General features: G+C 43.6%; 3 long non-coding RNA genes across 5 annotated transcripts; 1 reads left to right on the top strand and 2 right to left on the bottom strand.

The window, feature by feature from the left end:
- Nucleotides 1-113: 113 nt before the first annotated feature.
- LOC140250654 (uncharacterized) lies at nt 114-23,654 on the bottom strand. The gene is made up of 4 exons (XR_011903227.1): nt 23,418-23,654; nt 6,560-6,679; nt 926-1,118; nt 114-294 (listed from the first exon to the last, which is right to left on the bottom strand). It is a non-coding gene; the product is annotated as an uncharacterized lncRNA (long non-coding RNA).
- Nucleotides 8,375-10,259, bottom strand: LOC140250653 (uncharacterized). 2 transcript variants are annotated; one of them, XR_011903225.1, is made up of 3 exons: nt 10,199-10,259; nt 9,040-9,248; nt 8,375-8,771 (listed from the first exon to the last, which is right to left on the bottom strand). It is a non-coding gene; the product is annotated as an uncharacterized lncRNA (long non-coding RNA). The 2 variants fall into 2 exon arrangements; XR_011903226.1 differs by having other exon boundaries at nt 10,108-10,204.
- On the top strand, nt 10,416-15,661 carry LOC140250652 (uncharacterized). 2 transcript variants are annotated; one of them, XR_011903224.1, is made up of 3 exons: nt 10,416-10,577; nt 11,598-11,717; nt 11,791-11,851. It is a non-coding gene; the product is annotated as an uncharacterized lncRNA (long non-coding RNA). The 2 variants fall into 2 exon arrangements; XR_011903223.1 differs by lacking the exon at nt 11,791-11,851 and adding an exon at nt 15,024-15,661 and having other exon boundaries at nt 10,420-10,577.
- Nucleotides 23,655-23,927: the final 273 nt, after the last annotated feature.

The following is a 23,927-nucleotide window of genomic DNA, read 5'->3' as shown; positions in this document are numbered from 1 at the left end:
AATTTATTTTTCAATATGTGCTTTTATGGAGTTTCTCCATTAGGCGTTCGAAATGTCTGTGGGTCCTATGCGTTAATGGAAACACGCTGCGGCCCATTATTACCTTTGGCGGGTTGGGGGCACTGATAAAAAGGTTGTGTTTTTAACAACTGAAGTCTTCAAACTTCTCCAGTGCTTGGCAGGAAATCCATTGCTGTGTTTTGTTTGGAGAAAGACCGCGGTGCCTGCAGCCAGCAGCCAGCAGCTCCAGTGTAGGCAGTAACTGTTGCATTTTAGAAGAAAATACATTTGACTCTAAAGGAGGGAAAGAGAGAGGAAGACGATTAGTGCCAGAGTACTAGAAGCAGCTGTTTATTTGTTGTGCCTTGTGGCTGCCAATAGATACCCTTATCGTGGAAGTGCATCTGAAAGTGGGGTGTTTTCTACAGAATTACTTCACAAAACGCAGAGCTTGGTCTTTTTAAGGGGCTGCCCCAAAGCCAGTTTATCTTCCTTTTTCACAATAGCCCCGTGATAGCCAAGAATGCTGGATTCTCCCCTTTCTTTCTCCTCCTCTCTCCTTTCTAAAAACGAACTTTTCAGGGATATAAAGAACTCAGAGAAGTTTGAGGGAGAGCAGATGGCCAGCAGCGATCCAAGAGGATGTAAAACTTCAGTTAGGTAGTCGCTTGGCAGTCAAGTGCGGGTGAGCCTGTGATGTTTCCATAGTGATGTTTTACATGGTGCCTTACTTTGTTTTCTAGAAATCTAAGCGATTAAAATAGGAGGATAACATGAAGTGAGGCGCTCTGTAGATCTAAATGCGTGGCACGGTGTAATTAACTCTGCCCTTCCCTGTCAGTTCAGCTGGGGAACCAGAGCAGCAGCTCGGGCTCTGCAGCACTTTCTGGCTGAGGAGCAGCACCGTGACCTGAGCTGTGCTTACCCTTGCCAACCTCAGCTCATGCTTGTGTGGGCTGCTCGAGGAGCTGGGGCCATTTCTGCAATGATGAAATGATTCAGATCCCGGTGCCGATGGGAAGGATTATCCAGTCACTGATTTTTTTTAGTGTCAGGATTTCACACTTACATACGGTGGAAGTTTTGCTGGGGCACTTCTGTAATCTTCAGAGCTTTCTCTGCATAAAAGGAAGCAGTGCAATAAATATTGACATGACTTTGATTGTGACTTTCTCCTTTTAAAGTCTGAGATGTAGCCATTAAAGCTGCAGTGATGTGTGCCATTATCAGTGCAGCCATACTGGCGGGGGGAAACAAGATTTGTAGGGAGAGGCAACACCTTTTATTAAGCCAAATGATACAGCTGGAAAAAACAAGCATGCATTGAAGCAACTGGCTGCAAGGACACTGACCTCAGTGACTTACTACCTTTTTCACACACCCAATGAAAGAAAGTAAAATGAAAATAAGAACATGGACATATAACCCTGTATGTATCTACATGGCTGGAAGGTTGGAACTGGATGATCTTTAAGGTCCCTTCCAACACAAGCCATTCTGTGATTCTATGGTATACCATTTCCCTGCAAGCCACTATGGGTGTGTGTTGCAGGGGAGCAGGTTGGCCTGGCCACAGCACGCAGAGCTGTCCGGGGATGGAGTGTCCACACTGCAGCTGTATAATTGTGCCTGCAATCACAGGAACAGGAGGACTCCCAGTGAGAAGCAGCTTCCTGCTGGAGCACTGTGCAACAGGGGAACAGTTATTTGTGTTTTCCACGTCCAAATCCCTGAGCAAAGCCCCAAAGAATACTGCTGTGCAAGCAAACAAAGTGGGTTTAGCTGGGAAACAAAGTTACCTAGCTGCCTTCCCAGCACTGGCCTCACCCCTAAGCTCAGTTACTCAGCTAGGAAACCCTCCACTTGTGCAGTAACCTGTCTGTTACTGCTAACCTTGACCCTGCAGATAGCAAACAAGTTTTTCTAAGAAATCCATTTTCTCATCCTCTCTGCAACATATTTCCAGACATGTTGTGCAGCATTTCTACTGGCAGCAGCGGTCTGAATGAATCACTCAGAATGGTACCTGGCAAGTGCACTTTTTAATATTGAAATCTGTTTATCCTGTCAGGGAGCTCCGTCAGGATGTCTGAGCTGCCACTGACAACAGGGTGGGCTGAAAGCTCTCTGCAGTGGTTGCAGCAAAACCTTGATTGCTTACACTGTGGGACACTTGAGTGGCATTTCCACCACTGAGAAGATCTGGCAGCTTTGGCGTGGGCAGCTGCAGCTTGGGGATTTTTGGGTTTGCACAGTTCTCGTGGAACTGTTGTTCTGCACAGCAGAGGGCAGTTTGGGAACAGACTTGCAATGGGTTGAAGCTGGGTCAAGTATATCACAGAACTATTCAGGTTGGAAAAGATCATTAAGATCATCTAGTCCAACCATCGGCCCATCCCCACCATGCCCACTAACCATTTCCCTCAGAGCCACGTCCACACGTTTCTAGAACATCTCCAGGGGTGGTGACTGCACCACCTCCCCGGGCAGTTTGTGCCAACGCCTCATCTCTCTTTCTGGGAAGAAATGTTTCCTAATAACCAGCATGAACCTCCCCCGGCACAATATGAGGCCATTACCTCTCACCCTATCTTTACGGGGCATTAGACCAAGTGCAGCACAGCTGTACTGAAGAACGTGCCTCCTTCCCCATCTTGCTGGGCATTTTATCCATTTTGTGCCCTTTTTCTCTCTTCCTGCATTCCAAAAGCAGTATGCAGCATGTAGCTGAAAAACAGCAGTGATCAGGATCCTCTATCCTCCCGTATTTCTGCTGCTGCTGCTAGAATGCCAGTTGCTATAGATAAGCCACAATGAGCCTAATGAAACGGCAATCTGGCATTAAGATGTGTATATAGTTGCCATTTGTTAAATTGACAGGTGACATTTGGAACATGCAGCCCCTATTCATTTTTGAAGCTAAATACTCTCTCAAAATAAAGTCTTTGCCATTAGTCTTAAAGATTTCCAGCCCAGACAGGGCCAGCTGCGCTTTTACACATTTTCTGGGCACAAGGTTGGATTTCAAGCAGCTATAATTTCTTGTTGCAATGAACTGGACAATTCATGAGCAGTAAACAATTACCTGCCTCACATATTACCTTGGGATTCTTATTTATTTATTTATTGCTTTGTTCCCTTCTACTTTTCCTCGTAGGATTATTTATTCAACAAAATCCAGAGGGTTTTGACAAACAATTTTCAATCAATCCGAATTTCATCCTCTGCAACCTACTTCCACTCGTCTGTATTTTTTTGTCTACAGTAAGATGACACCAACAGGAAATCTCTGAACACATTCAGCAATAGTTTGAAATCCACTTCTGAGCAACAGAGACTCACCCTCACCTTTCTGAGACACAAATACCTCAGCCATGTTGCTTTTCAGGATCAGCTGAGAGTGTGAGTGGACTCGGCTCATCCAATAGAAAAGCACAGAATTCACAGTGAGGACCTGACATTCCTTTACACCTTTGAATCGCTGTCAGCACCTTCAGTACTACCAATAACTTCTACTTCCAGATCCAGAAATACTCAGAAGAAACAGGTGCCTGCATTTTATCAGTCGTACTGTCACACAAGCACTTGGCTGTTACCTCGTATGCTTCTTTATCAATTTTATTGTCCAGAGAACTCATCCAACTGTTGCTTATTTAATGCATTTTCAAAGTTACTCTATTTTAACACTAGGATGTCATTCCACTACTGCTAAGCTGCCACTTCAGCTTATTTTTGCATGTAAAAGAGCAAAAAAAAAAAAAGAGCCTTCTTATATGCAGAAAAGCTGATACCAGATGGCTACTATTGACTCAAGAGAGAGAAGCACCTTCCACGGGTATTTGCCAGGCATGTGAGCATAGAAGATAGCATAGCTCAGCTCATGTCCTTGCAGTGACTGAGCCAAGGTCAGCAAAAGGTAATGTCTCTTGACAGATGCTTTCTCCAGCAGCTAAGGCGAGAGCAGCCAAAAGTGCGGCCAGCAGCCCTCACACTGCATCAGATTTGCCAAGAGTCACAGCCACACAGGAACCACAAGAGGAGCAAGAGCCTGCAGAATGTTTGAGTCAGGGAGGTTTTCTTTCTTCAAGTTAAAAAAAATAATAATAATCTTCTGTGATTTACATATGAATTGCTTCTAATGAGGACACACGAGCTCAGTTTTCCAGCAGACTTTCAACAAGGCCAAAATTAAGGATACAATTACATGGCAGAATACTAGGCTGAGATCTTCATGGTTTTTATGTCAACAGTGAAGTCAGCCGCTGCTGGTGGGTGGGAAGCAGCTTCTCTTTAGGGCTGTTGAGCTGGTTGATTTTCTGATTACTTCAGAGAATTTTAAAAATAGCAAATGATAATAACAGGCCACAGACTCTGAGCAGCTTTCTGATTAATGTGAACCTCAAGGCATATGCTAAATTCTTGTCCATAAGGTACGCTGTTTAGAATTTTTCTAGACGCTATTTTAACCTGTCTTCTGAGTCACATTAGTCAAAAGAATTGGCCTGTAATTTAATTACTGCAAATGGTGCATCAATGAGTTATTTCCTAGGAAAGAGGGTTAAGAAAACCCAACGCTGCAATTAATGCTGAAATGGAACCCTTTCTCTTTGGCCTTTTGAACATTTTTCCGTATGACGGGAGCCAAGTCAGACTGAAGGAGTTTTGAAAATTCTATTACAAAGTCATCTTCACCCGGAGCTTTCCCAGAGACCAGAGGTTTTATAGCTCCTTTCTTTATTTCTTCCTCTGCTATGGGACTACCTGACTGTCTCTAATTTCCTGCAGAGTTATAGGTATTTCCAATTTACTTAAGAGACCTTGAGTCTGTTCAGCTGTGCAAACGACTCAGATTAGTTACAGGATTTCAGAGTTCAAAGGAGACATCATTAAAGTCCACAGGGTTTGTAGCTCGTACAACAGATGACCGTACACAAAAATAGCATAACACCCCATGCTTTCCTTCCTGGACTGTGCTGCCAGAAGTTCCCAGACATTTCCTCATGGCTCTTGTAATTTCTCTGCTTTTTCACCATTTCGTAAGCAAAAGATTCTCTACTTTTGCTTCCCATAGAAATCTAAGTACAAAGGAGTCGTGCACTTGAATCACATGAAGCAAGAGACTCACGATACCGCTTCCTCATTAACATACAGTTTGATAATTTAGAACTGTAACATTTAGAACCCAGGCAAATGAATCAACAAAGCCAGCAACATTAAGGATTCTCCGTGGGATTCTGAGACCGATCCACTCTAAGGCAAGGAACCTGGAGAGGTTTTCAAGCCTTTTTAAGTGTTCAAAAGCACTCTGAGGTGAAGAGCACTGCAAGTTCTGGCATCCACTATGCCAGGCTCCCTTCTGTGCTATCAACTTTTAGCTCCTCTGTGCATCATGAAGGTACTCTGCTTTGGGCCAGCAACACCCTACAAATGAAATGCAGGGTTTACTGAACGTGCTAGTGGCACAGACTGTAGTCTGCTCACGCATGACTAAACCACACTACCTAGGAGGGACCTTGGACTTTCTCTCCAAACACCTTTCAGAGCACAGACTACAGCCATGCTGAACACAAAAGCTGTGTAGGCAGCACACAAAGTCTGAACTTGTGAATGAACTTAGGCTCATCTTACAGGCAGTTTGACTGTACCATTGGTTGAACTAGGCTACCATTGTCTGAACACTTCGCAAGGAGCGCATAGAAGGGATAGCATTTCATGCAATCTCATGATATTTCAGTTTGGCCTATTGAATGTGCTTATTGATTTCCTTCCAACAAAAGAAAAAGGTGAGAAATAAAGGAGAATAGGAAAAAATAGCCCAGAAAGAAAAACAATTAAATAAACCCAAAAGATATGGCAAAACAACGTACCACGTATGCAAAACACTAACATACAACATCATTAAAGCCTTGATCCAGTGAAATATGCGGGGCATACTTGGCAGCCTATTTTGCTTACTGTCCTATTTCCAACACATCTCTCTCTTAGTTTTCTTCTGTAAAAACAATACGTTGGGCCATTTATTTCTTTTGTATTAATTACTACAAGGAAAAGGCAATGAATGCAGTGGAATTACAGGGAAAAAAATCGTGAGTGTAGACTGGAGGCAGTCTTTGTGCTGTGGAAGAAACAGTTATTAAAAAATATGTATCTAGTACACTCTGCTCCGCATCAGTTCTAACCACTTTCTATACACCTATGAACCAATGCTTGTGTTGGCAAGGTTCTTCACTCTAGGTAGACTCACAGTGGGAAACCTTGTCTGTAAAAAGTCTTTTTCTCTCCATCCAGCCCCTCGCTCCCTCTTCCCCTATAAGACCCACCGTACCCCACTGAAATCACATACTGTTTTTACCTGGCTGCATACGCCAGTTCCCTGTAGAGAACATACAGCAAGCACACTGGGCTCTGGTAATCACACCAGCACCCAGCCTACATGACTTCAGAGCTACAAGAAACCTAGGAACCTCTTCTCCACAACATGCATATATTAATACACTGTGCATGTGTTTAGTTTTAAGAAGAGGTTCAGGCTTGAGCTTGACTGATAGAGCAGACATACCTTTAATAAAAGGCGTATATTCCGAGTGAGCTTAGCTTCTGACTTGACCACAGTTTTCACATCCTTCTGTACTCCCATAAGAATAATGAAGGCAGATGATCCAGCTCTCAGTGTCTTTGCCTGAAGAGATATAAATCATGCTTTAGGTACTATTTCTTCACGTGTTGTGTCATTTGCTGAGCAATTAAGCATGTGTTACCGAAGCACTATTAAGCGAGCCAGGGCTGCAGAACATAATGCAACTTCACAGCAAGAGATGACGATGCAATTCTCTAAATACCTTAATATCATATCAAGTGGAACCAGATGACGTAAAATCAATTCCATGCTGAACTGTGCTTTTGTCTGCAGTCATTTTAAACTTTAACTAAAACAAGAAAAAAGGTGGGAAAAATACCAGTAGCCCATAAGTAATCTCTAGATGGCGTGTTAAAGACTGATGGTAAGGGGCGTCCTCACAGACTTGTATTTATATTACAAAACCTTAAACGGATACATTACATAGATTACCTACTGTAACAGTTGAAAGTAAAATAAATATGATGTGATGAATGTACGTCTACTTTTTTGTCCATTAAGCATTAACTTTGCGAGAAAAAAATGCTTTTAATTTGAAGCTACTTATCTTAAGCAGTTCACACAAACCAACGATATCTTAACTGCATCCAAATCTACATACCTACATCCAAGAAACAAGCGATCACACAGAATTAGAAACTATTCTCAGGTGAGTAATAAACCACTAGCTTTAAGCAGAATGACACAGAGAAAAGATGCATCATGGATGCTCGGAAAGGTAACTAAACAGATTTGTCTGAGTGAAATTCCACTTCCGTTGATAATTCAGTCTTATCTTCCTCAAGATAAATGAAGAAGGAAAGAAAAAATGAGGGCTAAATGATGAAGGCCTGGTAGCCACAGAGCCGGCCCACCACAGGAAGGCAGGTCACAAGGTGACCAACATCTGGTGGTTAGCACAGGCAGCTGCAGAAAGTGGACGTGCAAAGGAAACAAAAGATTGCTCATTGTACATTAGTTTCACAGAGGAAGATTTTAATAATGGATTTTGGACCTAAAGTTGGAACTATTCCACGTTGCAGCCCTGCGTCCCACTATCTAGCTCACTAGGTTCCTGATGCCCTTCCCGCATACGTGCTGCATGCCTCATATGGATACTTTCTGAATTAGTGAGACATCCTCAGACTTAAGCTAAGCAAGGATGTGCCTTGCTGAGTGACTGCAAACTGTGCTGGGAAAAAAGAGAGCCCAACAGGTCACACCAGCATCAGGGAGCAGGCTCCTGGTGGCACAGAGATTTATGCTATTTATCATGATGACACCTAGGAAAGGGATGGTGCAATGCAGAGCTCTAGGTTTTACCTTTCACCCCTGCTGCTGACCTCTAGCAAACAGGGTGATAACTGCTCAGCCTCCCCGTTTACCCCTCTAAATTACAGTGCACTCAGTAATACATTGGCTAGAGGCACTCAGCCTAAACTCGTATAAACCAATTTTGCTTCCCTCCATCAAGCGTCTCATTAAATGCAAAGCACCTCTGGGGAAAGGCAGCTGATTAAACAGATTCCTCTGTGACATAATGAATTTACAAAACCCCTCCAGTTTTGCTGGGAGATGTTTGGGGAAAAGTATGTTCCAGCCACTGGAGGCAAAGTCCACAGAGAGGGAGGATTGCTCCATTTCCTCCACCTGGAGGCCTGGAAAGCCTTCCCCACCTGAGCTGGGACTGTGCTAGGCAGACAGAGCCCAGCTCCACCAGCTTCCCCACGCAGCTCTGGCTTGCAAGCCAGAGGCAGAACTCCAGACAGGCCCCACTCACACAGCAGGCCCAGCTGCAGCACGAGGAAGAAGCACGAGCCATTTTCCAGCATTCGGATCCCGTTTGTGGTGTGACTCAGCTCTGCAGAGTCCGTAAGGATGACATGAGCTGTGCTTTATTAGCAGTTAGGTTAATGTTTGGAAATAAAAAGACTGATGGTTTTATCTGTTTGATGATTTGGTGCTGCCAAAAGCGACCATAAGCACAGCTCAATGGTGCATGAAGAGAGTACAGGCTGACATTCATTTCCCACCACTAGAATCCAAACATTAGCACACAAGTGGTGCAGCAGGCTGGCGGGGGCAGGCAGCCAGCATCACAGCTATTGGTGTGACTCAACGATAATCATTTTCCTTCACGGAGATCTTAAACTCCCTGCAATGGAAGGAAACAGGGATGGGTGAGGTGGGGTAATTTTGAAGCCTGGCTGCTCATCTGTGTTTGCCCAGCTTTCCTGTGCCCTCAGCTGAACCATGCCATAGGGCTGAGGACTAAAAGACTTCCCTCATTTTTTTTTTTCCCTATTATTATTTCACCTGTGTGGGCGTCTTTTCTTGCTTTAATTTTTAATCCCCTCCTCTCAGGTACATTCTTCAGAAAGCAATAGCTGCAATGCAGGCCCACCACAGGCAGAGATACTGACCTGCCGTACGCAGCCAGCATGCCAGCAGCAAATACAGCAATTCATCACCACAAAGCAGTCGGCTGGATGGATCCTGCAGTCACCTGGCACTGAGACAGCACAGAGTCTGGCACGTGCCACCAGCACAGAGTAAGAGACAACAGGGGTCAGCGGACACATGGATACTGTCTTCACAGACAACGGCTTCCTCAGCCAGTGCTTATCGTCATCTATCACAGAATAAGCACAGCTATTAGACTTACTGATGCTTGGAAACGTACAGAGAGCAGAACTTGGCCATTTTTGGCTGGGTTACACAGAACGCATCTCCTTCCATATACAGAGTCAAAGGAGAAAGAGGCCACTGAACTACTTGCAAGCAGAGCTTGCTGGGATGTGCAAACACACATCTTGCTGACTTTTGGGAAGACACATGGCTGTGTGCACTGTGGTCCAGCTGGCCCAACAGTTCCAACCAGTAAATACTGCACAGCTGCGTGAGTGCCGCACAGCTTGCAATCAGCCACATAAAGCACTGTTTGTGGAAGCTCCTTAGGCAGCCCTGTAGCCTTCTGCTACATAAGGCAGAGCTTCTACAGGCCTGAAGCACCAGGACTCTGAGAGCTCCTGCAATTGACCTGCATCTTATTTGTTTTTCCTGTTTTTTGATACTGCTGGCATCTACTATTTCCAGTCAAAAGGGCAGTTGCAACAGCTCCTGTTCTTGACCACCTTCCCATGCATCCAAGATACTTCTAAGAGAGAAAATGCTGTCAAGTGTTGCCCATGACTTTGGCATGCCAGGTCAACACTTCAACTTCTTTTTCCTCTACAGAACTACACTGTTGGCAGCATAAAAAAATAAGCAAAGCCTGAGCATTTCCTACTCCCCCTGCCTTTCCTCATATACCTAACAGAAAAATAGCTGGAGCACAACCCCCACATATGGCACAAGATCCAAACTCCAACAGCCCTGAACAGGCTTCTTCCTGTCCTAAGTCTATGCTAGAACTAGAAAAAATTAACACTTTCAAGATTATAACACCTTTAGAGCAGAGAAAGTGAAAGAAAATCCAAACCCAAGCAAACCTGAATGCACTAAAAATGCATACCACTGCTACAACTAACAGAACTAACTAACTCCACAACACAGAACTCTACACTTAAACTCATCATTCACCTCCACAGCCCCAAGGCCACCTCTACTCAGCAGCTATGTACTTTCCCTCCAGCTTCACATCTGCAGCCTTGCCATCCTAATGAGAAACATTTGCCAGCTGGATCCAGCTCCCAGAGCAATCTCTGTAATGAGGACAAGCACCTGGGGACTTACCTGCCTGGCTCAGGAGGAGAATTTAGTTTGTTTTTCCAATCCCCTGTACTGCAGAGTTCTCTGAGGCCATGATAAGTGAGTGCCAGACCACCTGGCAGCAAAAGCAGATAAGGAAGGGACTGTGGAGGAGCAGATGAGTGGGAGGCAGTTAGAGTAGGAGGAAAGAGTTAATCAGCTCTTGGATCCAAGCGTTCAGCTCTGATGCCAAGCCTGGAAGAGAGTGCAGGTGTCTATTTGGTGAAACTGCCTTTTGGTTGCATAGCTTTAGTTTTTCTTTATTGCCTATTTTTTAATACTTTTGTTTGCTGTATTTTAGTCTCAGCTAGTTGTGGAGACTTCACTTTCTTGTGAAGTTACTGTTCAGCCAAAGCCCAACCTTAAAAATACATTTTCTAAACATGCACTATTTACTTTTATCTTCAGTAACATGACTGGCAGAAATAGGAGCTGCAAAAGCAGATCTTGTCAGTCATTCTTAAGCTTTCTTTAATATGGAAACAATTACCTGCCATTTAAACTGCATTGTTAAAGTGCATGGTGAGCTTAACAGCATGCACATACCTGAAAGTTTCAACCTCTTTTTGTTTTCTAATGAGAACTTATTTGTGGAGACCGCACAGGTGAGGTAGCCAGCCTTTCCAGGTGGCCCCTGAAAAACCACCCAGGCCTGTTTTCCACCATTTTCTGTAAGCATGCTGTGTGTTTTTGTACACGCATTTACCATTCTGCAGACACTCACTGGTGCAGCTTTGAACATCTGTCCCATGAAATCTTAAGGATGAGTGTATGCTCATGTGCAGAGGAGGCAAAGCATAGTGCCTTCTAGCTGCTGAAAGTAGAAGGCTCAGGGGTTTGCTCTGTGCCGCGTCACACTGACCCTGTCCCAAAAGGTGCCAGCTGCCCCTGCACACCGACTCTTTGGAATTCAAGATATTTTGCTCAGAAGGTGAAATTGAAACAATATGGAGAACTATGATAGCAGCTGCTCTCACTTCTGTTGTAGTGTGTGTGCAGTACAGCAAAGCAGCAAGAAACCATGTTGTCCTTGCTCATGACCCATGCAACATGGATAGGATCTGGGCCTGACACGGAGCAGATTTTTCTATTTACTTTCTACTTTTAGGCTTAGGTTTAGGAATTGCAGCAGAGGATTAGTGTTTATTCACATACAGTCATCACTTGTGTATTGTGGGTACATACCCTGCTTTGAGGAGTTCCCGCTCATTTCAGCCCTGTCTTTCTGAAGCAGAGAGCACCTGTGACACAAGCTGTACTACCTGGGACACACAGACACTCAGCAGCTTTAAAAGAAGACCAAGGAAACCTGCTGCTGGAGTCCTAAATGACATTTGAAAGTGAGCCTGCAGTAAGTGAAATGTTTGTTCTTCATTAAAAGGCTTCATACGCATTAAACTGAAATTATACTATGGTAAACTTAGTTGCAGAGTTTCTGGGACAGAGCATCCATCTTATCACCAGAAGGTCTTGATTGCGACCCCAAGCATGGACTCGGTACCAGGTATAGCACAGTGTTTGTGCTCTGTTGCAAATGCCATTTTGCAAGGGAATGTGTTGGTTTATGGGATAGAAGTATAAAGCACAGAGCTAAGTTGAGATGCATTTGCCATTGCTGAGAAAGGAAACAATTATGCTATTTGTTTGGCTTCCAAGATGTGAATAGCAAATGTCTTTCTCACCTCACTGAGGAAAAAAATCACACCCAATATGGTTAAGGTGCACCACTTTTTACATGGCAACTTTGGAATTTGAACACTTTTCTTTTTGTTACTTTAATATATATATATATATATATATATATATATACATATATATATATGATTTATCCCTTAGAGACGCTTCATGCATGAACATCTTGGGTTGTTTCCTATAAGATGGCAGAGCTCATAAATAAAAGGAATAGGCAGAGCAGCAGAAGTGAAACTCATTTCAAGCGGGCTTTTAGAGGAATTGATTTAGCTGCAGTCTGGATGCGATACTTGGCCACAGGGTGGAAAAAGAGTGCCTTAGAGAAAGAAGGGCTGGTCCTGTCTCCAAGGGCTTGGCGATTGTTCCTAGGAGTTCTGGGCACCTGCAGGGAGCTCTTCTGGGAGAAGGTGACCTCTGATACTCCTTTGGCTGCTGCTTTCCTTATTGCAGAGAGCATGGCTGCAACTGAGGTCACCATTTCCTAAGCTCAGATACACCTTGTCAAGAGCCAGCAGCCAATTAAGGGTTTTGATGTTTATGCCCAGTGACCAAAGGCTGGGCTTTCAGAGGAGCACAGCAAGTATTTTCATTGGGAATGTCCCAGAGTTGCTGCTTTTGACTCAACACGCGAGTCTGCTGTGGACCCTCCCTCCACTTTTCAGCCACTAGATGCCATGATATGAATTCTGTGAGGTCCTCATGGTGGTGGTGTCCTCCAACTCCAACTGCAGGCTCTACAGCACAGCTGCATATGGCAGTGTCGAGTTCCCCTCTTCCCCTTAGCTTCCATTGCAGCAACCTGTGCCCCCACACTAGGTCTTGGCTACAGTTCCCCACAGTGACAGAATCCACAATGGGAACATTAGAAGATGTTTTCAGGGCCAAAGATTTTCTCATGACAGGTTTCGGTAAGGCCTGTCTCCTCCTTGCTGTTGTTGTGTTACTCCAGCCTTTGCAGCCCAGTGTCCTGGTGTCACCTAGCAGTCCCTACCCTGGGTATGATTCATCCTTGCTGTGCTGCTCTGATCAATCAGAGCAAATCAACAGCAGATGGGGGCACGTTGCCATGTGGGTTGGAGGTTCATGTCCCACCCCTGGCTGCATGCTGGGCAAAGCCCTCCTTAGCCTGTGCTGTTTTTTCAGCACCTCCCTTCTGGCTGCCATGGTGCTGCCAAAAGGGTTGGAAACACAGCTCTATAGCTTCAGACACACAGAAATCCTGAGCATAGAATTGTCTAAGTTGGAAGGGACCTTTAAAGGTCATCCTGTCCAACTCCCCTGCAATGATCAAGGACACCCACAGTTAGATCATGTTGCTCAGAGCCCCTCCAGCCTGACCTTAAATGACTGCATGGACAGGGCATCCACCAACTCTCACCCTTATTGTAAAAGAAACAACTTCTTATAGACAGTCTAAATCTCCCCTCTTTTAGCTTGAGTCCTTTCCTCCTTGTCCTATCACAGCAGACCCTGATAGACAGTTTGTTTCCTTCTTTCTTTTAGCCCTGGCCTGGCTTGCCATATAACAGCTATCACCTGCTGGGTGAGGTGGAACTGGGTGGTGAGCATCTCCCTCATGACAAGGCAGAGCAGTGCCCTGGCTGGCCTGGCGTGTGAAGGCAATGGTGTTGATGACTGGCCCCAGGGTGTGGAGGTGGCAGTGGCCATGACTCGCCTGGGGTGAGATACAGCTCTGGTTTCCTTTCCAAAGTCTTGTGCTGAGCACAGATCTGTTGGGGCAGGGGCCAGCGCCAGGGGATTTCACATGCAATATGAACTGCTCTAACAGGCATGCTGTGGGTGAGTTAAGGACATACTTTCAGCCTTAATTCTGAGTTTCCTAGGTTTTGTCAGTTTCAGCCAGATCCCTAATGTTATTTTAATGCAGTTGTTTTGTGTGTGAATAATATGCTTTTGATGCCAAACCACAAGCCCTGGAACCAATATCTCATAAAAATGCCTAGAGTCCAAAGCTAATAGCTGTTACTCAGCTGATCGAGTGATGCCTAAAAAGTTACAGGTTAATGCTGTTCCCCAGGGGAAGGAAACATTAAGTCTGTTGGGGCTGGGTACTCTCACGCAGTGTCTGACCAGGGGCTGGGGGTGCAGGTCAGAGTGGGCCAGGGGTACCCTGTGGAATGGCTCAGCGGGCTCCACCTGGGTTCCCCAAGGGATGGGGGTAAATTTCTGAGGGTGTTAATGAGTTTTTCCACAAAGATGCCCAGATAAAGGCATCCCAGCAACACTCCACCCAGCAATGGGTCACTGCAGCGCACTCTCTCCCAGCCCTGCTGCTATGGGCTATAATTCAAGGGACACCACAAAGGGGGGGTGGCATTGGTTTGCTGTCCCAGCTAGCAGCATTGGCATGATGGCAGACGTGGTGAGGTTAGATCCCAGGTGCCGCTCTATTCTTCAACTGGGGCAATGGGAAGAGGGAATAGGAATTGGGGGTGAAGCCATCCCTGTGTGCTCACCTTCACTCCAGGCTGGGAAATCAAGCCGCAGGATGTCAGTGCAGCCTGTACAAATGCCAAGCCTTCTGAAAAAAAGTGACTATCTTTTTTTTCAAGAGCTCGCAGGAGGATGTCTTTCCCAGAACATCTTCTTATTTAGGAAACTCACATCACGGTGGCAAAGCTAAGCAGAATGCTTATTTGGGAATAAGAAAATGAGATGTGGCCTGAATGTAGACAACACAGCAAAAAGCTGGAGGGCACACCAGAGGCAGTTGCTTGCTCACAGTGCTGGATGGGCTGGAGGCCCAGACAGCTGCAATTTGTTGCCTGTATCCTCAGATACTTGCTGTGGAGTTGTAACGTATTGATTATTTTCCTGTTACTACACAGAGGAATTAGCTAGATTAGCTTCCGCAGAGGTGAGAAAGAAATGTGTTGTGTAGACTGTTAGTTTTGCTCTAATTGGATTCATGCCCTCTTTCTGAATAAATCTTGTTTTATTCCAGCTCTTCTGGTTCTTCGTGGGCATGAATGCTGAGGAGCTCTCCCCAGGGCAAGCGGTGAATCTCACCATGGGTGGAGAAAGCAAAGGGAAAGTGCGGCTGTCACCTGAGGGGGGCAGGCCGCCTGCAAACAGTGCAGCCATTGTAGCTGTGACAGCATCATTAAGGTTGGAAAAGACCACTGAGATCATCTCGTCCAACAGTCAGCGCTCACATCCCAGCTAATGCTTCCCAATCACAGACGGCTTTTGGCAGGACGAGGCAAAGCCCCTCTTTTCACAGAGAGATCTAAGCTTTTCTGTCTTTCGGGACACAAATTTCACACCTACTCTGGGCAACCTGCCCAGAGTGTGGTGGCGGTGCTTATCAGGAAGCAGTGTGTACTGGTCTCCATTCAGTGGTGAGCAGCACCGTATACTAAAATTGTCAGCAAATTTTCAGCTGCAGCTCATCATCTTCTCTAGCTGGTGGAGAACACTGTAAATAAACGATCTTTGTCTGCTGTTTTTCCTGGTCTCCTTGCTCAGGGATGTGGAAAGTACCTGAAGCAGGAGTGGCTTCTCAGATTTGTCCTTTAAAACTGGAGAAACAAAATGAACTCAGCTAGAAAAGAAAGAAAGAAAGCGCAGAGTTTAAAATTCCTGGGCCTGTAAAGCACCTTGTGGTAAAGCACCAAGCACTCTGCTAAACAAGTAAATGTTTTTCACCTCTTTGTGCCCTGCACTGTGGAAGCTTTTGACATCTCTTCTGGTGGTTGTGGTCTGAAGATAAGCTCTGCCTCTGGGTCAGGTGGGTATCAAAAACCTCAGACCAGCTGGATGGTCTGAATAAACATTTCAGAGTTAAGCCTTAGCTTTGAAATTCTTCCACTTAGAATGCATTTCTACAGAGCATGAATGAATGATGCACCAGGAAGACAGTTTTCTGTGTAAAGCACCTGCACCTGCAGTTTCCAAAGATGCCCTGTATTTGTGGATACCTCTGGGTCCACACAAATCCATGACTTCTCTGAGGCAGTGTGGTAGGTCTTATTGGAATTTATGCATCTATATTAAACTTGACAGGAAATTTCTCTTACCTTGCTGGTTTAGCTGCGTTTCTTCCAATGACAGATGATTATTTTCTGTTGGCTTTATTATTCAACGACTGGACAATGAGGCATCAAATAAATCCTCAAGCTCTTTATGGTACGTTTTCTTTCTAGGCGGGTGTTCGAGTGATTTTATATATATATATATGTATATATATATATATATATGCAAATGGAAATCAAATGTGCAGTTTGTAGGGTCAAGGCGCTGCTTTCCTGTCACAGCACCTACAGAGCAAACAGGGAGAGGCTTAGCAGTACAGTGGGGAGGGAATGGGATCTCTGGGTGGCACAGTAAAATGGTAGTAGGGGAAGTAATGGCTACCTGTCCCTCTTTCGCTGTCCTGCCAGGGGACAATGTAAATGGGAAGATGCTAGTATGATCTGGATGGAATCTGATACAGAACTTTATGAAGCAGCAAAATGGCTTTGGAAACGTAACATGTAGCAAGAAAACCCATTTGTTACTTTCTGATTAAGCTGTAAATTGAAGGACGCTGTTTGAACTGTGGGAAAACTGCAACAGTCCTCAACACAAAACTCTGCTAAGTCCCTCTCTTCAGTAGTTTCCAGATCACAGAAACATTGTGTGGAGGGGAGAGGAGAGAGGCCAGGAGCATTTGACTTTAAGAAGCCAGGGCAGAAAATTATGCATCTCTTCAAGAAAAACTGAAAATATTTAACATCTCCAAGCAGACAAGCTCATAAGTGAGCCTGCTTTATTGTGGACTGGCTTATTCGTCAACTTAGTATTCAGGAACGGGAACAATTGCCATAGCAACATTCCCATCTTCTGACACGTATCATGCAGATCATGTAGTCAAGGCAGCGCAGCACCCTCTCACACATGTGCTCTGTGAACTTTTGTATTCCTGACAATATTAAAGACAGAAATATGATTGACATTCTTGCCTGTGTTTCTTAATGATTCCTTAAAAAAATATGGAAATGCCTCCCTTCCCCCATCCTCCTCCTTTGAACTGTTTTCTCTCCATCCCACTGAAATTATGAGAACAGCTCATGCCCCAGATCTGCAGATATATGTTCCTGAAAGTAGTCCTACGCTATGCAAATGTGTAAACTGCAAAATGCAGAGGGTTTTAAAAATTAACTGTAACCAGCAAAATCTAAATCATGAATAAAAGCGTTGAAAGGAATTAGAAACCTTCCAGTACCTCTGTCATCAGCGTTCTATTAAACAAAGCCTGGCATCTTTTTTCTTCCTCTTTTGTTGTTTTTGTTTTGTTCTGAGTTAGTGTGAAATCTCCAGTCACACACACCAACCAAAGCTACGGTACATTCCAGTCTGTATGTCATCCTATGGGATCTGCGTTCACAAGCACAGCAGCTGTGTTTCCAGCCAAAGTTCAGCTATGCCTTGGGCTACATGGAGCTCCTGCTGAAGGAAAAGACCTGCAGCATGGCTAAGATATGGTCCACTACAAACAGTCTGCTGCAACACTGCAACATAACTTTTGCAACATAACTTTTGCAGCCTTAACAGCAGTGGCAAACAGGCGCTTGACTTTACAAGCATTCTTTTAATCGTATCGTAGGCCATCCAGTGGAACTCCTTCTAAATTTACCTCTAGTTCAGAAGTGTAGCTCCCTCCAAAATCTCTGTAATACTAGAAATAGCTGGGATATCGTACGTAGATCAGGTTGACAGTTGGACTTTGTGAGCTTGAAGATCTTTTCCAACCTAGATGATCTTATAAATCTATAATCGTACCACTACACAGGCATGCCTCTAATTATGCATATCTCACCAGTGGTTCCACCACTGAAAGTATCACAATGTATTGCCATTTGCCTAAGTATTTATTCCTCAGACCTGGGATTTTCCATGCTGTCCTCTCCTCCTCGTGATGCCTGTAGCACCACTTCGGCATGTGGGTTGGTCCCAGCAGCTCCTTTGACTTTCAAAACCATCTGTATCTGTGGCCCCAGAAGAGAGAGAGTGAAACCCAATTTGCCTGAGTGCATCTTTCTGAATGTAGAAGCACCCAGCTGTGGGCAGCACTTAAGTCAGGTGATTTTTTTTTCTAACTTGCTTAATCTTCTCTCGTTCCCTCTTACACAGCTTCCCCAGAGCTGCCTCATGAGGGTTCACTGCAAGATGTTCCTGCTGCATGGGAGAAGGTCCCGCTGTCTGTGCCAAGAGAGTTCCTTTGTATGATGGCTCAGCTGGAGGCAAGTCACCTTCAGATGGGTGTGAGTGAATAACCAAACCCAAGGCCTCTGGGAGAGAATGTCCTGAGCGCTCCCATCATGTGGGACACGAGCCCTGCTGGTCTGCACATGTTGAATTCCCCTGGTAAGCTTCCCCATGCACACTCCATGCTCCTGCCCCTGAGGCTTGCATGTGTTACAAGTGTAATCTAAAAATTTTACAGCTGTTTTATTGATTTTGGTTTCTTTTCCTTCCTTCTTTCTTTCTTTCATTCGTTTGCTTGTTCGTTCCTATCCTCCACAACATTCCTCTCCAATATTTAGGGTCACTGTACAAAGCTTAGGTACCTTCTCACCCCAGGGAGGGTGAGTATCCTCATGCTGTGGTCAGTATTGCTCAGTGTTCACCTGGGACTGCATCTTGAATGAGTCCCCATGCTTTTCAGGTTGAACATTCTCTTCCTCTGTGTACTCCACAGCTGTTTTGTCCCAAGAAATTATCATTCCTGAAATTCCTGCTTTATAACCTGCCCAATGGCGACTCTGCCATACTGTATACATGTAGTAGATGTCCTCCATTATCATAATGGAGGCGCAGTGGTATAAGTTGCTGCTTGCAACACCAGAGGCCTGGGGTTTGAATCCCCCCTGTGGCGTAAGTGGCAGAAATGCTGCTCTGCTACACAGAGGGCTCAAATCCCGGGAGTTGGACTCAATGATCTCTAAGGTCCCTTCCAACTCGCACGATACTGTGATACTGTGATATTGTGATAATCTTTACTGCTTAAGTATTTTGCATTTAATTGCCTTCCTCTGTTCCATACTCCCATTTTGTTAAGACACTTCCAGAGAAAATGGTTTGCAGCTTAATACCAGCAGCAGAAGACAGATGACCTTCCCATCTTTTATCCTATTACATCCGTCAGGTGTAAACTTAGAAGCTAAATTAGGAACCATTATTTAATAAGAACAAATTATTTTGTTTTACATAGCAAATAAATGAGGACAATTATACGTAGAAAGCAAGCCAGGCACCGCTCTGCCTGCAAAATTAGATTAAACATGCAGAAATGCAGAAGCAAACATTTCTTAAGCAGTGCACACTCTGTAGATGTTATCTATCTGTATGTGTCCACAGTGCAGTACAGGGAACTGTGGCTGAAGATTGTGCTCAGCAGCCTTACGCTGAGGGGAAAAGAAGAAGCAACACGAGCTGCCAGTTTGGAGACAGGATGGAACTACTGCCCAGAACAGGAATTTTACCTTTCATAGCTCCTGATTTCTTTTCATGGTAAGCAAGTAACTGTCATTTAACACCTGTCGTTATTTGTTTCAACTGCAGATCGTGTGTGTCTGTATTAACATGTGTGTATATATAGATACGTACACAGGTCAGTGTTGAACTTTTATATATCCAATATACATACCGTGGGGATGGTTTGCATATTAGAAAAAGAGATATTATGTCCTAGTACTGACTGTACTGTAGCTGTCTCTATATTTAGAATGCACACTGCAGAGATACTTCTCCAGCCTAATCGTAGATATTTACTTTTTAATACATGAGCTATGTATGAAATGCTGAACTTGGACATCGTGATTAGCTACAATACAGATAATGAGAAAAAGATGCTATTTTACTTCTCTCTCTTTTTACGCAGCTCTAAGGAACAGCAAAAAGCTCCTCTGGTGGGCCAAGAAGTCTGTACCCTATCTTTCAAATTTCTGTACTGGCATTTACGGTGTGGAGGTTCAAACCCTTTTACAGCTGTGGTCTGAACAAAAAGGGGCACTTAGGGGAGCAGGACTACAACTTGCTCTTCTGGGTTACATTAAAATCCATTTATTTCCATCTGTTACTTGGACAACACAGAGAGCATTCTAGATAAAAATAAAATTGCTTATTTTTGAGAATATACGTTAAACCTCTTTGTTGTTTATGGTCTGAAAATCGGACGGTTCTGTTCTTGGAGTTATTTAATAATACAAAAGGAAGTAACGGTGCTCAAAAGACCTATTTTCATTCTAAACACAAAAAGCTTTTTCATTTAATTACGTCATTGGAAGCACTACAGAAAGCGTCCCACCTGCAAGTGCTCTTGCACCCTCATTCAGCAAAGCCTGTGCATTGAGAAGCACCTGTGCGTATGCTTTGAATTCAGCAAGTGCTTAAGTACTTTTCTAAACAGATGTCGACAGTCAAATCTGTTTACTTTCCAGACTAATTTCATTTCCCCTTTGCTCCTCTTGCCTCAAAAAAATAGAGATCATCGCCTCTGTTGAAATTAACCCATCAAACCTGCAAACATTTATATTTCCTGGGATTTCTGAAACAGCCAAGGCTGCATGTGCAACCCAGCTTTAATACTATGATCAGATATACTGACGACATTTGCACTTTTACACCTATGAACATCTCGAGCCAAATAAAATGGCCCACATTTATGATAAAATCTCCTGTGTTTCACTGCAACACCGCTGACCCCAGTTTAAGCAGCTGGCTAAAGCAGCATGTGATGCTTTTGAACCACAGGAGCAGTGCAGAGCAGGTGGGATACCCCAGTGTCTATGACCTGTTCTACTAGCATGCATTACAATTTGATTAGGAGCTTTCTTTGGTTGCTGCTGATGGAAAATATCTGTCACCACCATTTGCCCCTGCACACATTAAAGACAGGAGCATTAGAAGACAGGATTAGTAACACAACTCCTTCAAGGCTGCATTCAGAGGCAACCACCCACACATCTCCTGCTGCTTGCTCTTTTATTCCCAGGGCAGGAGCACCACACCTATCTCAGTAATGTCAACCTCAGGCTGATGGTCTCTTCAGGACTACATTTTAACTCAAATTGTAGATTATAAAAGCTTTCAGTGTTGAAACTGATGGTATCAGAGCCTTCAAAGGCTAACCAAGTACATATCAGAACCCCGCAGGCTGGCCAAACTTACTTAATAAAAAATAAACGGTGAAGAAGAAGTTGTTGTTGAGAAAGAGTTTTTGAATAGCAAATTCAAAACAAACAATGAAATGATATGCCTTGTACACTGACATGACAAGCTATCATTTGGGGCCAGCTGGAAAAGGTTGCCATTTTTTAGTCTACTCACAATGTCCAAGAGGATATGACGTGCACTAGTGGCGATTTAGCAGGTACTGCTCTTGTGGGCAGAGTAACAAACTACAGAATACTGGGGAAAGTGTTGTCAGATCCTAGTAAAATAATGTACCAATTGCTACAGAAAGAATGCAAAATACGGTTTTATCACATACAACCCAAATAAATCACAGACTAAATTTAGTTCTGAAATTGTGGCAATAATTAACAAATTATGGCAATTCCTTTGTAACTGGATGGTATGAGAGCTGTGTGTATTTATTTTGGGGTATCCAAATGCATACTGAAAGTGAGGATGATCTCTGTAAAGTCAAACTAGGGCACACAGTCACATTATTAAGTCACAAATTTAAGGCAACTCTATGGTTAGTCATTCTAACCAGCTTTAAAAAATACCTTTTTTCATGTTTCATACTAAGGCAAGAGAATATTATTCAGACTGCAAAGTCAGAGTGAGGTAATGTCAAAATGAAGGCAGTCTGTTCAACCTTAATTTGGCCTCTTGTGAGTATGAATTATGATATTGCCTTTAATTAGATGATCGCACAATATTTTTTCCTCTGCCTCATTCATAACACATGATGGATGGTACTTGGTGAATGATGAAACCATATTTTGTTATTTTCCTTGTGGTTCAAGGTGTGGCAGCCTGACTTATTTACTGCCTGCTGTATCTTTCTCTGACAACAAAACTAATGATTCCTTCACAGAATTTTGTACGTGGTTTTTCATTGCAGCCAGGACATACTTAACAAATATTAATAATTTAATTGTACAGCAGTTCTCAAGGGAATGGCTAGAAATCTTTCCATTTAGCTTATTTATCTGTAGCCTACTCTCATTGCTCAAGTTTTCCTCAAAGCTTTGTTTCTTTTCCTTGAATTCTGCTTTACTTGCATTAGCTTTGGGGGGGGGGGGGGGTACTGACAATACACGGAAACCAAGGTCATGGTCCCCTTTCTGTTACACATCTTGCAAGTCAAACTCTGCATAGCTTGGAGAAAGTCAACAGAGCAGCAACTGCACGGCAAATACTGTTCAGCCAGTAGATGGACCATTTCCAAAGTTGATAAACACTTTAGAGAATGAGTTGTGTATTACAGGGAAGTGTAGGGATGTTGTTGTTTTTTTTTCTAGAACTTGTACAAAATAGATTTTCTCCATAGAGTAGAAAGTGTTACTAACATAAATGCAATCCTTCTTCCAAAGATTCAGTTCCATAGCAAAAAATACAGACAAGTCTTCTAGACATAGAACAAATACATCTTTTCCATGGGCTTTTACTTGGAAATAGATGACTTGTTCTGACCAAAGCTTTTTTTTTTCACCCCCAAGAGAAATACCTTTCAGGGACAATTTCAGCCAAGATGGTTGCAGTTTGGCAAGCTTACAAGTGACTTCTACTTCAGTCATCATTCATCCATCATCTTTCTTAAGCAGGATGAATTGTGTAATTCTAAAGGGAATGAACACAGTCTAGAAGAGCACTCTGGGTACACGGGCCCCTTAGTTATTTATATCTTGGTTCATACATCATAGGTTGGATTTGGTGCTTTAAAATTTTTTTGAGTTTCAGTACTATGATTCAAAGCTTACAGGAGGCAGAGAACTTTCTGGGACCTGAGAAGACAAATTGAGTTTGGATCTTCTTCAAATACCATAAATTTCCTGGAGCCAAATGAAACCTATCACATTTTGTGTCACATCTGTTGCCTTTGTCTAATATTGCCAACCTCATGGGATTAAGCCCATAACTGATACCTAAGCTTGACACACTATTTTTCAGAGGCTCCCAATATTTATTAATTCACAGATGCAAGGGAAGACAATTTTAAGTGTCCCTATGCAGTACCTCTGTATGGGAATCCTCTTTTTCTTAGACGCTCATCTATGGATTTGGCTACAACAGTTTAGCCTCTGATGTTTCTGCTCTCCTTTATATTGTTAATACACTTCTAATGTCACCTAAAACAACATGTTATTAGAAGAAAAACTGCCTAAGCAGGTGTAATACTTACTGAGAAAGAGAAATCTTATCACTGACAGCCATTCTGAGCTCTCAGCCATCCAGCTGAGCATCAAATACAGCAGCGGTGTGCTAAAGTGTGCTCAGGCAGAATGCGTATAGCTGCGTGGAGTTTCTGAATGTCTTATTTTTTATCTGGTACCTTTCCATCAGAATGAACAGTTGAATTCAGTGAAGAAAACAAACAATCCCTGTGGAATAATATTAAAAAAAAAAACACACAAAACAAACCATAAAAACGTGTAACAAGACAAAAAGACCTGCGCTTTAGGTTTCCCACCCCAAGCCACAGATGATAATCTTCTCATGATACAATGGGTGTCGCTGCTGCTGCTGCTGTTGGATAGTACGGCTGGATCGTTTAGCATATTCATTGACCACCAATACTTTCACATGCTACCAAAGCTTTCAGAAGCAGTGATTTAAGCAGTTCACAGATCACTGGAATATAAATGAGCTTGTATTTTCTTCTCTCCCTGACTTTTGAAAGCCTGTTGCGAAC

Source organism: Excalfactoria chinensis, chromosome 3 (assembly GCF_039878825.1).
Source record: "Excalfactoria chinensis isolate bCotChi1 chromosome 3, bCotChi1.hap2, whole genome shotgun sequence".
Lineage (NCBI taxonomy): Eukaryota > Metazoa > Chordata > Aves > Galliformes > Phasianidae > Excalfactoria > Excalfactoria chinensis.
The sequence above is the reverse complement of the archived record's forward strand: the minus strand, read 5'-3'. Positions and strand labels throughout refer to the sequence as shown.